General features: G+C 37.0%; 1 protein-coding gene across 1 annotated transcript in view; it reads left to right on the top strand.

The window, feature by feature from the left end:
* The first annotated feature begins 5,351 nt into the window (after nucleotides 1-5,351).
* The window catches only part of LOC150103969 (outer dynein arm-docking complex subunit 3-like), a 248,381-nt gene continuing 237,194 nt past the window's right edge, over nucleotides 5,352-16,538 (top strand). Inside the window, exon 1 of the mRNA XM_090397109.1 lies at nucleotides 5,352-5,432. The gene's annotated coding sequence lies outside the window, so the exon portion shown is untranslated. The remainder of the gene's footprint in view (nucleotides 5,433-16,538) is intronic.

Raw genomic sequence — 16,538 nt, 5'->3', positions numbered from 1 at the left:
ACTTTTCCTACTATACTGTTAACTTTCACTCTCCTCAGTAACCTACTGATATTCATTCTTACATTTTCTTTATGTCTATTTAAATCATTTGTTCCCACAACCACCGCTAATTCTCTTGTTCATTTCCTCCCCACATCCAAAGCTTGGATTATCTTGTTCATTCTTCCTCCTGCATAGGTTAATCCTGGTTAATGAGAGAATCCTTATGGATTCTCTCATTAACCGGTCCTCTAACAATGGAATCTCCATATATTGCTATTGTTGAGTCATTTGTCACTTATTTTCTCTATTTTCTTTCCTTCTAATTTTTTTGCACTCTTTCATTCATTTCCACTAAATGTTTAATATCAAGGTTGGTCGAATGGATTAACTAATGGCTCAGTTAAGTAAGTTTGAGCGCGGTTAGTAGTTGGAAGGCGACCAATCGTTCGATGCTGTTGACACACTCTCCCTCAATGAGTCCAAATAATAATAATAATAATAACTCTTTCTTCAAATCTTGCATTCCGAGCAGTTTCATTCACTGTTGCTCCCATGGTCTCTCTCTCTCTCTCTCTCTCTCTCTCCCCCCCCCCCCCCCTCTTGTTCTGCTTCAACTTTCTGTCTTTCCTCATTCCTACCTCCTTTCACTTCCATATCACTTGCTTTCTATAATTTGACATTTATTTAACTGTTAATCTGTTATTTAACTGTTATAGTTAGTCTTGCCACTTTATATTCACACTGACAACTTTTACTATTATACTGTTAACTTCTTTATGTATTTATTCATAGTTTAGTCCTGTTTATACTGTCATATAATTTCTATTTTAGCACAGAATTCTTCTTCTTCTTCTTATTATTATTATTATTATTACTCAGGCCTCCATGGAGTCAAAAGACTCATCGAGGGGAGGTCCCCCCCCTAAGAAACACAAAGTCTACCATACCACTCCTTAAACTCATTGACCGTTCTCGCTCTCACCACTCCATCAGGCAATGCATTCCATGGTTGAACCACCCTCCTTGCAAAGAAACGACTCCTCACTCTCTTGCTCACAGTTTCCTGTCATAACTCCCAGGGTGGCCTCTTGTCATCACTCCTTCCCGCTGTTCAACCAAGCAAAAGAACTCACCAGTGACAATCCTGTGACCACCTCTCAACAGTTTAAAAGTCTCAATCATATCACCTCTCCTTCTTCTATCCACCAAACTCTGCAGTCCACATTACCTCAGCTGATCCTTATAACCAAAATTGTACAGTCCTGAAACCATCTTTGTCATCCGTCTTTGTACCCTTTCCACAGTTAATTTATCCCCTTCAAATCCTGGGGACCAAAGCTGAGAACAATAGTCTAAGTGGTCTGATCAGAGACTTATACAGCGGAATGATAACCCTTTTATCTCTGCAGATCAGTGTCCTTCTCATAATTGCAGCAATCCTCTGTGTTACCTTCACCACCTTTGCAATATGTCCCCTAAATTTCAGGTTTCTATCAATCATCAACCCCAGATCTCTTGTCTCCCCCTACTTCCTCCAGTATAACTCCTCCCTTAGAGTATGCAGCATCCCATTGATGTTTCCCAAACCTCTGGACCTTACATTTTGCTGCATTAAACTGATACCCCCCATTCATTTGTCCATTTATTTAGCTTATTCAAATCCTCTTGCAGGGCTACCACATCTGCACTATTACTAATAATCCTTCCCAGCTTTGCATCATCTGCAAACAACTGAATATCTCCTTGCAATCCACTGGCAATGTCATTGATATAAAGGTTAAACAATATAGGTCCTAGTACTGAGCCCTGTGGGACCCCACTTGTAAACCTCTGCCTCCTTGAAACTGCTCCACCATACACAACTCTATGATACATATCAGACAGCCAATCCTGAATCCAGTTGGCCAAACTGACATCCAGACCCATGTGCTGCAACTTAAATATCAGCTTATCATGTGGCACCATGTCAAATGCCTTTGCTAAGTCTAAGAAAATTGCAGTATATACCTTTCCCTCATCTGATGTTCTTGTAACTTTATTATTATCTATTACTAGCATATTGCTAAAACAAGAGCACCCTTTCACAAATCCATGTTGACTCTCACAGATAACATTACCCTCATCTGCCTAATGCTGTATACGGTCCCTCACTACTTTCTCCAAGATCTTAACAACTACTGATGACACACAAGGTGGCCTATAATTAGAACACTACCAGTCTGTTACCACCCTTATGCAATGGCACTATCTTACCTTCCTTCCATTCCCTGGGCACCTTTCCCACACTGTCAGCTTCCTAGCACATTCTCTCAAAACTCGTGGTGAAATACCATCCGGTCCCACAGCTTTACTGACATCCAGAGTACTCAGTATCTATAACACACTCTCCTCCTGTACCTCTAAACCTTGAACCTGCCCTATCCCTCTAGCATTAAAACTGACTCCTCCAGGATGAAATACTCCAATAAAATGTTCATTGAACAATTCCACTATGTTCTCAGCATCAGTCACACTATTCCCATTTTTATCCCACATTCTTCCACAGTCATTTCTCCTCCTACTGGCCACATAGCTAAAAAATTCCCTTGGATTTTCTTTGGATCTTAGGGCCAATCCCCTCTCATATTCCAGTTTTGCCTTCCTTACCGCATTAGTCACTCTTCTGGCCTGTGTCGTATATTCTTCATGCATCTTCTCTTCACCTGTCTCCTTATATCTCTTCCATAGCCTCTTTTTCGCATACAATTTCTGTTTAATATTGTTTGTCATCCACTTTACACAAAATTGTGTCCTCTTCTTCACTCGTGGTATACAACTTACCATTGCTGCTAACAAATATTTTTTCACAATTTCCCATGCACTAATGATATCCTTGCCTTCCAATTCCTCCCTCCATTAAACGTCGCGAAGTTGACGTCTAAGACTATTATAATCGCCTGCTTTATATTTCCGTATACGTTCCCATCTCTTTGATACTCCTGCATGTCTATTCATTTTCCAAAGCAAAACCATATGGTCACTCTCTCCAACTGGTGGGAGAGTTGTCATCTCAGTTATTATCAACTCTTCTGATGCTATAACCAAATCTAAAACTCTTGCACCTCTTGTTCCCTCTGTTACATGTTGCCTAAGACATTTGTCCCTCAAGAATTCTAGAAATTCGATTCCCCTATTGCTACATGCATCTTCCTCTCCCCAGTTTATACTAGTGTAGTTAAAATCTCCCATAAGAATCATTCTTCTTGCACTTGCCAAACTTAACTGTCTAAACACCTCCTGGTCCCCATCCTCTGTGCTCCTGGGTCTGTAGCAACACCCCACTAAATATCCTGTCTTGCCTACCTCTACCTCACACCACATGCTCTCAAAATCATTTGTCTCACTGTCTTCCAAAGCCTCCACTCCACTCTTAGAGGACATAGGTTGTCACTTATCATAAGCAGTACCCCACCAACACGCTTTTCCCTCCTCTCCTGCCAAAAAATGCTGTACCCAGCGACTTCTATTCTTGTTATTATATCCTCTTCTGTCAACCACGTCTCAGTGATCCCAATAATTTTTGGCCAGGCTGATGCTATCTGTGCCACCAATTCCTCTCCCTTATTCTGGATACTCCTGGCATTATTATAAAGCATATAAATGCCATTGTTTCTATACCCAGCATTATCCCCTCTAGACTCCACTGGCTCAGTGTTACCTGATGTCTTAAAAACAACTTTCAAAGAAACTTTACTCAAAACTTAACTTTTTAAGGACTCTTGGCTAAAACTCATACTGAGAGGTCAGGAAAAAAATTAACAGGACTAATATAAAAATGAATAAATTAATATAAGGTGTCTATATGGGTTTTCCTATAATTAAACTTTTCAAAAAGTTTTCAAAAATAGGAGGAGTTTTTGGATTGACTGATGTAATTATTTTTTTTAATTATTTAAATTTTCGTTTTCTTTTTATTTATTTATTTAATTAATTTAACTGCAACAGCCCAGGCTAGGCAGGTTAATTTGTTTTTGACATCATGTAGCTAACAACAGCAACCATGCTTGTTGCTTATGTAGTGTATATATTATTATTGTACAGGTACTGTGTGGATAGTTTGGGGAGATCCAAACTATCCACGCAGTATCTACCATCCATACCTTTCCTTGAATCCATTAACAGACAAAGCACTCACAACTGATGACTCTAGCAACACTCTTACTCAACTTCCAGGGATGACTTCATGTTCTTTCCTCTCTAGCCAAGTGTTTCAGCACTTGGCTCTCTAGAATCAGTCCTATAAAATTCTTTAAATAATTTAAATATTTCTATCAAATTCCCTCTTTTTTTTTTTTTTTTTTTGCCTATCAACTAACTTCTGCATCCTAATAAAAGTTTAATATAGCCAATCATAACATCTGGACTAGTGCTTTCAGATCTTGCTTCTATGGGATTTAAAGGGAATGAGAAACTTTAGAAAAAGGTTTAAAGGAGGCAAGTAACAAGAATAATATCAAGATTTTGTAATGATAGTTATGAGAATAGATTGAGGACATTATAATCTGTGAATTTAAGAGATAGAAGAGAGATAAGTGATATGAAATATTTAAGAAGTATTTATCAGATAATGCTTGCACAACTTTTCAAAAGGCAGGACAATGGGTCATATCTGCAAGTTGCACAAGGTAGTGGTGAGTAAGTTTTAATAAGTTAAGGAGTTGTATGATAAACTTGGCAGTGCCTCAAAGTAAACCTCCTACAATTGAATCTCATTTTCCCTTAACATGTTAGGCTCAATGGTTTGTGACAACAAAGTTATGTGGCATCACAGAAGCCTGATTAATGCTGTGATTGGACAGTAAAATTACCTATCTGCAAAACATGTGTTTGTGGATTATGTGTATTCTCTGGCTAGTTTTTCCAGGATGAGAAACTTGAGTTTCTCAGAGAAAAAACCCTGTTATTACTTTCAATAGAAAACCATTGTAAAGGTTCTTTGCATCCTATACAGATTTTCCAAAAAAAAGGGCATTATCATTATCAGATGAGCTATGGAGGACTCCCAATAATCCTAATAAACATTTCAATTAAAATAAACAAAATTTTTCATTTAAAATTTTAAGTAAATTTTCAGTTATTTATAACACAGTATAAAAAAAGTCAAGATAATTTAGAACTATATTATATAAAGTGATGACTACAAAAACTCCTGGATGACACAATTTAATGTTAGAATCTCAGAAATCAAAATATTTCAATTTGATCTATAATGAATTACTTTAATGAAAAAATTCCAATAAAAACATATTACCAGATTTTTTTTTTTTTTTTTTTTTTTTTGTCTATAAGAGGCTGAATGGAAAGCTGAGAGAGAAGAAAGAGAAGAAAAAGTGAGAATAAATAAACAACGTATTAAAGAACTTCGATTAGAAATTCGGGAACTTCTACTACAACTAAGCAAAGCCAAATTAGTATGTACAAACATTATAATATGCAATTTTTATGGCTGCTTTTTATAAGTATTTATTAGTATGAATTATCAAAAATAATCTACTCCTCACTCCTCTCTTCACTATACCTTTATACAATTTCTAGAGATGGTCTTTTGTCTCCCCCTGCACCTCCCCCTCTTTGCATATTCCCATCAATACTCGCTAAAATTCTCTCACTATCTATACATCTCTATCGTATTACTTCTTTTCCTCCTATTTTCCAAACTGTAATTTTAAACTTCCTCAATCTCTCCATTTTAGTCACTCATCTCTGAGCCCTCTGTATAGTTTCCACATCAAAATGGAATCTAGGTAACTAAATTAGTAAGTTGTAGAATTGGTGGTAATATAGAGGAAGTGACTGGGGAAGGTAATGAAGAGTGACATTCGTAGGACTTGTAGAAGCAGTAATGATTTCTTATGTTTATTCACCAATGCTAGAAGTATTCGTAATAAGGAGGAACGAAACTGTTGCTTTGCTTGAATTTATTCACCCCAAAATTGTTGGTATAAGTGAGATGTGGTTAGATGACGATGATATCCTGACAGGAATAGAGATGAATGGATATGATAATTTTTGCGAAGATAGACAGGGAAGAAAGGGAGGAGGAGGAGTACTGTTAATGGTAGCAGATGAGTTGTGCTCATCTAAAGTGGATTTGCAAGGTGCAAATAATGGTCACAGTTTTGAGGCAGTATAGTGTGAGGTAGGAGTAAACAGGATGAAATATTTAGTTGGGTGTTGCTATAGACCTGGTAATATGGAGGGTAATGAGAAGGAAACGTATAGGCAAATTGGCCTAGCTAGCAAGAAACGAGTTATCATTATGGGTGACTTTAATTATGGTAATATAGACTGGAAGCAAGAGACTGCATCTGGGGGTAAAGAAAATGATTTGAAGTTTTTGAAAGACAATTACCTTAGGCAGCACGTAACGGAGGGTACACAAGGATCAAGAGTATTGGATTTGATCATCTCATCAGATGATGTTATTATAAATGAGGTGTCAAATCTTCCACCATTTGGTGAGAGTGACATGAGGCAATTACTTGCAGGGTGACCAGTCATTTATGACATCTGTTAGAAAGGGATATATGTGGAATTATGAGACTGGTAATTACAAAAAGTTCAGGAAACAGCTTGCGATAATAAATTGGAAAGAGGAACTGGATAGAAAGGATATCAATGCTGCTTTGGCCCTACTCAAGAACTATTTGGTAGAGGCAATATCAGAGTGTATTCCAAAGGTTAAGACGGTAAACAGAGTAGGTGTAAAATGGTGATAATTGCATGAATCAAGAGATAAGGTATGCAATCTGGAAGAAGGTGTTATAGAGAAACACAAAATGAGTATTTATAACAACCAGTTGCATGAGAAGTACAAAGAGCGGGCAAGGAAGGTGACTAGCTTGATAAGGGTAGTAAAAATGCAGTATGAGCAGCAGTTAGCTAAAGGGGCCAAAAAAAATCCTAAGGAGTTTTTTCAATATGTGGCCAGTAGAAAAAAGAATGATTATGGTAGGATGGGATTGATTGGTGAAAATGGAGAAATGATAACTGCTGCAGAGGATATAGTTGAGATATTTAGTGAGCAATTTCTAAAGGTATTTCGTTCTTGTGAATGTGGCATCATGCAGAACTTGAAAGCGGTGGGAAAGAAGGAGGAGGAGGAATTATTAGTAATTGAACAGGAGGTATATGAGGAATTGAATAGACTTGATGTAAATAAGGCTGTGGGACTTGATGCTATTTCATCATGTGTTTTGAGGGAATGTGCCAGAGAATTAACAACAGCTTTTGCTTATCTTTTCAACATGAGTCTCTCGCTGCGTCAAGTTCCAAAAGAAGTGGAAAGAGGGTAAAATTGTTCCAATTCATAAGATAAAAGTAAGGCTTTGAATTATAGACCAGTCTGTGTGTCTGGAGTTGTGGTGAAGGTATTAGAGAAGTTAGTTAGGACTAAGATTCAGAATTGGGTTGACAACAGAAAAATACTCTTTGGTAGCCAGCATGGGTTTACTAAAGGAAGATTGTGCTTTAGCAATTTGCTTACTTTTTATAATAAAGTGACAAATGTGTTGGATAAGGGTGTTGCATATTCAGTGGTATATTTAGATTTTTAAAGGTGTTTGATAAATTGCCACATGACAAGCTGGTAATTAAATTGGAATGGATGGGGCTGAACAGTAGATTAGTTCACTGGATTGGAGATTGGCTGTTTGATAGGTATCAGCGAGTTGTCTATGGAGGAGCGATATCACAGAAGAGGAAAGTTACTAGTGGTGTACCTCAAGGGTCTGTTTTGGGTTCGTTGCTGTTTAATTTGTATGTAAATGATATTTGGAGAAGTCTGAATGGTGATGTGCAGTTGTTTGCAGATGATGCAAAGTTGGGGAGAGCTATCAGGAATAGAGCAGATGCTGTAGCTTTGCAAGAGGACTTGAATACACTGGCTGAATGGGTAAATGATTGGGGATGTCAATTCATTGTTTCAAAGTGTAAGGTTTTGAAATTTGGGAAGCAGAGATCGGATGTAAAGTACACAATCAGTGGAAATATCTTGAAAGAGGTAGAGGAGATGAGAGATCTGGGAGTGATTATAGACAAGGACCTAAAATTTTGGGGACATGTTACTAAAATAGTGAAGACGATACAGCAGATAATGGGAATGATGCGGAAGATACTGACTTGTAGAAGTAAGGATGTTATGGTGCCTTTGTATAAGGCTTTGATCAGGCCACATATGGATTACTGTACACAGATCTGGTCACCTGGTTTTCAAAAAGATGAAAATGCATTGGAACAAGTTCAGAGGCGATTGACTAAGGTGGTTTCTGGTGTCTGGAATGTAGAGTATGAAGACAGATTGACAAAATGCAATTTGTAGAAATTGGTGGATAGAAGGAGGATATGATCGAGACATATAAGCTGTTAAGAGGTTATTACTAGATTAATGTCGGGGAGGTTTTGCACATAATGAGTGAAGATAGCAGGAGAACAAGAGGTCATCCCTGGAAGCTGTATAAGGAGGGTGTGAGCAAGGGAGTGAGGAGCAGGTTTTTTGCATGGAGAGTGGTGAGTGATTGGAATGCATTGCCCAAGAGTGTGGTGAGTGCAGAGACAGTGAATATATTAAGGTGCGGTATGATAAACTGTGTGTATAGCAGTGGACCTTCCACGATGAGTCTTTGACTCCATGGAGGTTTTATAATAATAAGAAGAAGAAATTAAATTTGAACACAGTAAGCCATTCATGTTCTGATGAATGCCTTATACAGTGGTACGACCATTTCCTTATCTATACTTACTGGTATGCTTAATATCATAGCTGCAATATTTCCATTGTGCCCTCTGAGCTCAGGCCTCCTGACTATCATTCCCAAATCCTAACTCTCATCCTAAAGGAGATGACATCAGCATCACTACTTATATATCTCATCAACTATGAATCATCAGCAAATAGCTGAATATCCCATGTCAGTCTACATAAAATATTATTAAGAATTAACTTAAGCTAAACTTAATGATTTATAAATAGATTTGATCAAATTTTTTGGTATTCTTTGTAAAGTGTTTTTTTTTTTTTCCTGGGAAGTCATATATATGTTCATTGATGATTATTTATTAAAACCTTAAGTTACTTGTTCATGAATTATGGTATGGAACAGTTGAACAATTACTAACATTGTCTACAAAAGCATAACATATAGCACAAGCATATACCATTCATGAAGTAATGCATCATATTTAACTCATCTATTTTATTTCATATCCTTTACCATAATGTGTTATGCTCAATGGCTCATCAAGGGCAAGTATAAACCTAATTAATAATATGATAGGTCAGTTAATCCTGTCTATATAGCCTGCTGTGTCTGTTAATTGCATGTGTTCTCTTGTTAGTTGTTTGTTTCACAGGCTGAAAAATCTAAATTTCTTTGGGAGGTGTAGTTTACTGGAAGGAAAAACTACTACTTCTGTATCAGACTAGTTAACTCAGCTTCACTTAAAAGGCCTAGTCTGGATTTGAATTCAGATTATTCCAACTAAAAGGCATCATTACTATTAAGACATGGATGCTGTTTTATCATGTTTAACTATATTCTGTAAACTGCAATAATAGTAAGTAGAAAATATGTTATATTGGAAAAAAAATCTGAAGTTATAATTCAGAATATGAGATCTTAAGGTATCTGCATAAATTCAAGTGTTTCAATTTGTAAAAATTACTATAAATCTGGCATGCATTTGCTGAACTGTTTTCTTAATGTAGAATTTATTACAGGACGATCATGTATAGACCCAGCCTTTTGCCTAAAATTAATAATAGAGAAAATAAGAGAATATAATTTAGAAACACATATTGCATTTATTGACTTTGAAAAAGCATTTGACAAAGTTAAATGAAACATATTATTTAACATATTAAAAGAAAGACAAATACCAAATAATATCCTAAAAGCTATCACAAGTATATATGAAAATAATCAAATACAAATAAGATTAAATCACGAGCTATCATATACAAGAGAGATAAACCAAGGGGTCCGACAGGGATGTCCCCTCTCAGCAACTCTTTTTAATATCTACTTAAATGAAATAATAATAAAATGGAGTAAAAATTTACATCAAGGAATTAAACTTTCACCTACAGATAACTTAAACACTCTTCTCTTTGCAGACGACCAAATAATAATTACAAATTCTGAAGATAACTTACAGAAAGCTGTTTTAAATCTAAATGAGATATCCAAAGATTATGGTATGATAATATCAATGGAAAAATCGAAAACTATGGCCTTTAAAGGACAAGATCCAGCAAGAACTAAAATAGTAATAGATAACAACATCTTAGAACAGGTGAATTCATTTAACTACCTAGGATGTATGATCACATATGAAAATGAAAAAGATATAAACGTAAAAATTGCAAAATATTAAAAAATAACAGGTGTAATTAACTCTATATTTAAACCAAACCTAGTTCAAAAACAAACCAGGCTAAAAAATATACAATACATTAACCTTACCGGTCTTAATGTATGGAAGCGAAATCTGGACAATAAAACAAAAAGACAAACAAAGATTAACAACAGCAGAAATGAAGTTTATGAGAAAAACTGCAAAGTATACCCTATTTGATCACAAAAGAAATGAAGATATTATGAAAGAATTAAACCAAGAACCAGTAATAGAAAAAATTAAAAAATATAAACATAAATGGATGGAACACATTCAAAGAATGAAAACAGAAAGATTACCAAAACAAGCCTTAAAGTACAAACCATTAGGAAAAAGAAAACCAGGACGTCCTCTTAAACGATTCAATGATGGCTTCTAAGGCCGAAACAGGCCATGTTAGGCCTAAATCCTTGATACGTATGATGATGATGAGAATTTATTACACTGCCAGTTTTAAGCAAACCTCAGTTCAATTTTATTTGAATTTCCTGTAATAATGGCCTGGTTGTCCAAGATGTACAGTATAACAACTCTATTGTCCCAACTAAGAATGTGTATTTGACTCTCTCTTTGGCATGGATGTTTAGAAGTCTTTAGGTGGGATATAAATTTCATCACTTGGTGTAAGACCACCTCCCTTCTTGTTGGAGGCCTCATTATCTACTCCTTAGTTCTATGTGGTGCTAATGTACCTATAAAGTTTTACAACCTTTTTGTGGATTACATTTACATAAAACAAATGATAAATATATTGCAAAAAAAAAAAAAAAAAGGAGAAATTGCTTACATTGTATAAATGTAATGTAGTGTATATAAATGTAATGTATATTTGTTTATGGGAAAAATTCTAGAGTTGACTACTAGGTTAGAGTTATAACTTTAATTTAAGATAAAATAAACTTAATTAACTGATATTTCACTCTCACATTAACATACATATATATATGAGTCATATACACATACAGCACTTAAATAATACAGGAAAAGGTTGGAAAGTAGTATGGTATGGTGTGACAATAGTGAAGGAAATTCAAACAGAGCAGGTGTTGATGATGTCTCTTGGTCAGGGAGATGATAAGAAAAGTGACCGAGGCTGTGAAGAGAAAAGAAAACAAAGAATTGGCAGTGTTAGCAGGAACAATAATTAATCAATAATTCCCCGACTCAGTACTAAGTCCATTGAAACTAGAAGACCAAGTTTCTTTTCCTCCTCCTTCATCTCTGGTACTGTTGTATTGTGGAACAGTCTTCCCCCTTATGTGTTTCCCAAGGAATACAATATACAGGCTTTTAAATCAAATGTAAGCAAGTTTCTCCTTTCCCAACTCACTACACAACCTATAGTACATTAGTACCTAAAGTACTAATGTACTGTATGTTGATTAACCAACCTCTCATGTATGGGTAGCTCAACATTAAAAATAAAATAAAATAAAAAATATTAAAAAAAGTTCATCACATTATAATAAAATATGAGCAAATTGCTAAAACATGACCTTCTTTTAGCAAACCCATGCTATTCTTTGCAAAGTCACCCCATTGCTGTATGCAAGTTCTTACTGTCTTCTCTAAAATCTTCACCACCACTCTGGAGATACTGATAGGTCAGTAATTATTTCACTTTCTCCTTCACTTTCAAGTCCTCTCTGAGAGAGGACTTGAAAGTATTGTTAAAGGTAGCAAAAGAAAAGAGTGACAGAGTTAGAATGGTTAGTCTGTTGCCGCTCTATGACAGAGAGGAGTTTAGGAGGAGGGCCATAATTGCAAATGACATTATGCGTAGGTTATGCAGACGGTGTGGTGTGGAATTCGTGGACGTGTGGAATGAGTTTGAAGGGCGAAAGGACTTATACAAGATGGATGGCCTGCATTTGAATGGACTTGGTGTGCGGAGACTGGAAAGAGTGTTGCTGAATGAAGGGAAAATGGATGTGCAAAACCAGGGAAACTAGAACTACCAAGGAGGGGGGGGGATGGATATGCAGACATCAGTGAGACAGATGAGTGTAAGAATGTATATAATGTACCCGAGCCAGCACTAAGGACAAAAAATGGGAATGGGTCATTTAGAATAACGTATCAATATAGGGGTGGGACTAAGGGATCACTGCATTTCATGTATACTAATGCCAGGAGTATTAGGAACAAGAAGGAAGAATTTTTGGCCTTGATTGGCTCTTCCTGGCCACAGGTTATTGGCATTAGTGAAACATGGCTGACGGAAGAAGATATAGTTAGTGGGATAGAATGTGTAGGTTATAGTGTGTTTAGGAGGGACAGAGAGAATAAAATGGGGGGAGGGGTATTATTGATGATAGCTGATGAACTGCAGCCAAGGAGAATTGAAGTTGTATCACAGGATAGTGAAAGGATCTCATTTGAGGCTATTTGGTGTGAGATTGAGACTGACAGAATAAAATATACAGTTGGGTGCTGCTATAGACCAGGTGATGGAATAGATGGTGGAGATAATATGCATAGGGAAATTGATGAAATGAGTGGAAGGAGGGTAATTATTATGGGAGATTTCAACTATGGTAACATTGATTGGAAGGAGGAGAGGACACATGTGAGGAAGGAAAAGGATTTTATTCAATTATTAAGGGATAACTATCTGAGACAGCATGTAATTGAAAATACTAGGGGTGTGAGAGTGCTTCACCTGGTAATAGCATCTGAGAATTTAACTGTAATGAATATGACCATGTTGCCACCTATTGGTGAGAGTGATCATAAGTTCTTGACCTGGGAGGTGGCTAAAGGTGTGGAATTTTCAATTAAGACAGGGTATATGTGGAATTATCGTGCTGGCAAGTATGATAAGCTTAGGAGATTGCTTGGATCAGTGCCATGGCATGTACAACTGCAAGGGCTGGACGTCGATAGAGCATGGGAAGTGGTCAAGGAGCATTTACAGGAGGTAATGGCTGATTGTATACCTAGGGTCCGAATAGTAAAACAAGTAGGGGTTAAATGGATGAATAACACCATTAAGCTTGAGCTGCAAAAAAAGAAACAACTGTGGAGGGAATTTAAAGAAAGGGGTGACCTGCAGGCACACGAACGGTATAAAGTGCAGGCCAGAAAGGTAACAAGTGTGGTAAAAAAAGCAAAAGCGGATTATGAAAGGAAACTAGCTATGCAAGCAAAAGAGAATCCCAAACAGTTCTTTCAATATGCTGCAAGCAAGAAAAAAACTGTACATGGCAAAATGATTTTAAGGAATGACGATGGTAAGGAGGTCACTGAATCAGTCGATATAGTCAAGTTACTGAGCGCGCACTTTGCAAAAGCATATCATCCAGGTGGTGACATTGAAAAAATGAAGGAACCATTAGTTTATACGGGAATAGTGATGAATGAAGTGGAGGTGACTAGTCTATTACAGAACCTTAATGTGAACACATCTGTGGGATTGGATGGTATACCGGCACGGGTCTTGTGTGAAGCGGCTAAGGAATTATCAGTGCCCTTGACCATGTTGTTTAATCTGAGTCTCAGGTCTGGTTTAGTCCCGAAGGTGTGGAAAGAGGGGAAAATAGTTTCACTGCATAAAGGAGGATCCAAGACTACGGTTGCAAATTACTGACCGATCAGCATATCAGGAGTCGTTGTCAAGGTCTTGGAGAAATTAGTCAAAGGAAAAATACAGGAATGGATTGATGAAAATGAGATACTGTACAGGGGACAGCATGGCTTTGTGATGGGTAGATCATGCTTCAGTAACTTACTCAAGTTTTATAACAAGGTGACGGCTGAACTGGATAAGGGAAATGGGTTTAGAGTGATACTGCTGAACCTGGCAAAGGCGTTTGACAGGATACCACATGGAATACTAATCTGTAAACTACAACATATGGGAATGGATATAGGGTTGGTGAGATGGATAGGTGGTTGGTTGATGGAGAGATATCAAAGAGTAGTTTATTCAGAAGTAGAGTCCAAAAGACGGCCTGTGACTAGTGGTGTGCCACAGGGTTCTGTTCTTAGACCACTGCTGTTTAATCTGTTCATTAACGATATAGGGAAGAATCAAAGTGGAACAATTCATTTGTTTGCTGATGATGCAAAGTTGGGTAGGGCAATAGTGAATGCAGAAGATGTCAAAGTCTTGCAGGATGACTTAGATAGATTGGAGTTCTGGGCTACGGAGAATGGATGTCAATTTAATGTGACAAAATGTAAGGTTATGCATTTTGGGGTGATAAGATTAGCAGCAGTATACCACATTGGTGGAACTGTACTCCAAGAGATTGATGAGGCCAGGGACTTGGGAGTGTTGGTGGATAGGGAGATGAAGTTTAGGGGGCACATTGCAAAAGTAGCTAAATCAGCTCATCAACTCACTTGGTTGTTGAAAAATACCTTGACGAGCAGAGACAAGCAAGTTATTGTACCTCTGTACCGAGCCTTGATAAGACCTCATCTCGACTACTGTGCCCAGATTTGGTCACCTCGGTTTCTTCTTGATGGGGAGGAGGTGGAAAGGATCCAGAGGCGAGTGACTAAGATGATAACAGGTCTATGGAATGAACCATATGAGAACAGGTTGAAGATTTGTGGGTTGCAGAAACTAGTTGATAGGCAGAAAAGGGGAGATATGATTGAGACATTCAAATTGCTAAAGGGATTCTATAAGATTAATTCAGAGGATATTTTTGAGATCAGGACTGGTGGTGGGAGAACTAGGGGACACCTATGGAAGCTGGGCGAGAGTGTGGTTAGCAGGGGTGTTAGAGCTGGGTTCTTTACCTTTAGAGTGGTAAATGAGTGGAATAAGCTGCCAGAGTCTGTTGTGGGTACTATGACGGTGAACGAGTTCAAGACAAGGTATGATAGATGCTGTGAGAATGTAATCGCATAGTTGTGTGGACATGATGTTTAGGGCCTCCCTCGATGAGTCTAAGGACTCCTGGAGTCGCCCGAAATAATAATAATAATAATAATAATTAGATACTCACTTTGTATCAGGATAATTTAGCAATGCATTTCTTTGTCCACAGTAACTGAACTGCCAGGTATATACAACAGAACTATCACAAATTATTTCCATTCCTTGTGATCTTTCCTTACCTGAGACCCAAGTTATACAAACATGCCAAGTCAATTTGGCTGAACATTCCTTTAGTGTACATGCTGATATTCCATCTGACCCTATTGCCAAATTTTGAGCTGGGTTATGCAACAACGCTTGAACCTCATTCTCATGCACCTCTATCTCTTCATCCAGTGTAGTGGTAGCACTGTACACCATTTACATACACCTGGTTCATAAATTTTATCAAAGTGAGCACTCATTATTTGAACAGTTTCATCAGCTTCTGACTCACAGGTACCACCAGCATTTACTAAAGTTATTCTTCCACATTCATTTTTTTCTTTTACTTGCAGAATTATCATCATCATCAAATTCCTGAAAATATCCTCAAGGATGTATAGGATCTTATGATAGTACTACATTAAACATTACATCATTAACTTTCTATCAACAATATTCCTTCTGATTTGGCTGTTATCTTTCAACATTCCAATATTATCAGATCTTATATTTCTCTCTTCTAAGACACTTTTTATTGTATCAATCCTGTAGCTAATCTTTCCTCTTCCATTCTGTTTAAGTGGCCATACCACCTGAAAGTATCTCTGCTAACACATTCTTGAATGCTAACAATGTCAAGTTCTTTCCTGGCATCCTCATTTTTAATATGATACTGCCTCTGCTACCATCTGTTCAGTCCCCCAATCTTTCTCAGGACTCTCATATCTGTGGTCTCCAGTCTTTGATCAAGAGTTTTATTTCTAACCTGGTCTCATATCCATTAGTGTTAAAATTGGTTTCAACTTACTTATAGAATAACAATAAGATTATTTGGGGTTGCCTTTAGCTTGCACAGTCAATTTCCTTTCATACTCCGATTTAGCTTTCAGAACTATACTGATAATTTTTCTGTCTTGTACTTTAGATATTTCATAACTTCTCTTACTCTTAATCTCATGATATTCCTTCTATATCAACTTCTTCTTATGGATCTCTTGCTTAATAAGATTACACATCTATTTCACTCCCCTCCCCTGTTTATTCCTCAAACCTCAGGGACATATACTGTGTCCCTCAGGTTCAA

This window comes from Typopeltis vanoorti, chromosome 8, assembly GCF_054136105.1.
Source record: "Typopeltis vanoorti isolate ZY-2024b chromosome 8, IOZ_Tvanoo_1.0, whole genome shotgun sequence".
NCBI classification, from domain to species: Eukaryota; Metazoa; Arthropoda; class Arachnida; order Uropygi; family Thelyphonidae; genus Typopeltis; species Typopeltis vanoorti.
Note: the sequence above shows the minus strand (reverse complement) of the source record. Positions and strands in the feature narration are given on the sequence as shown.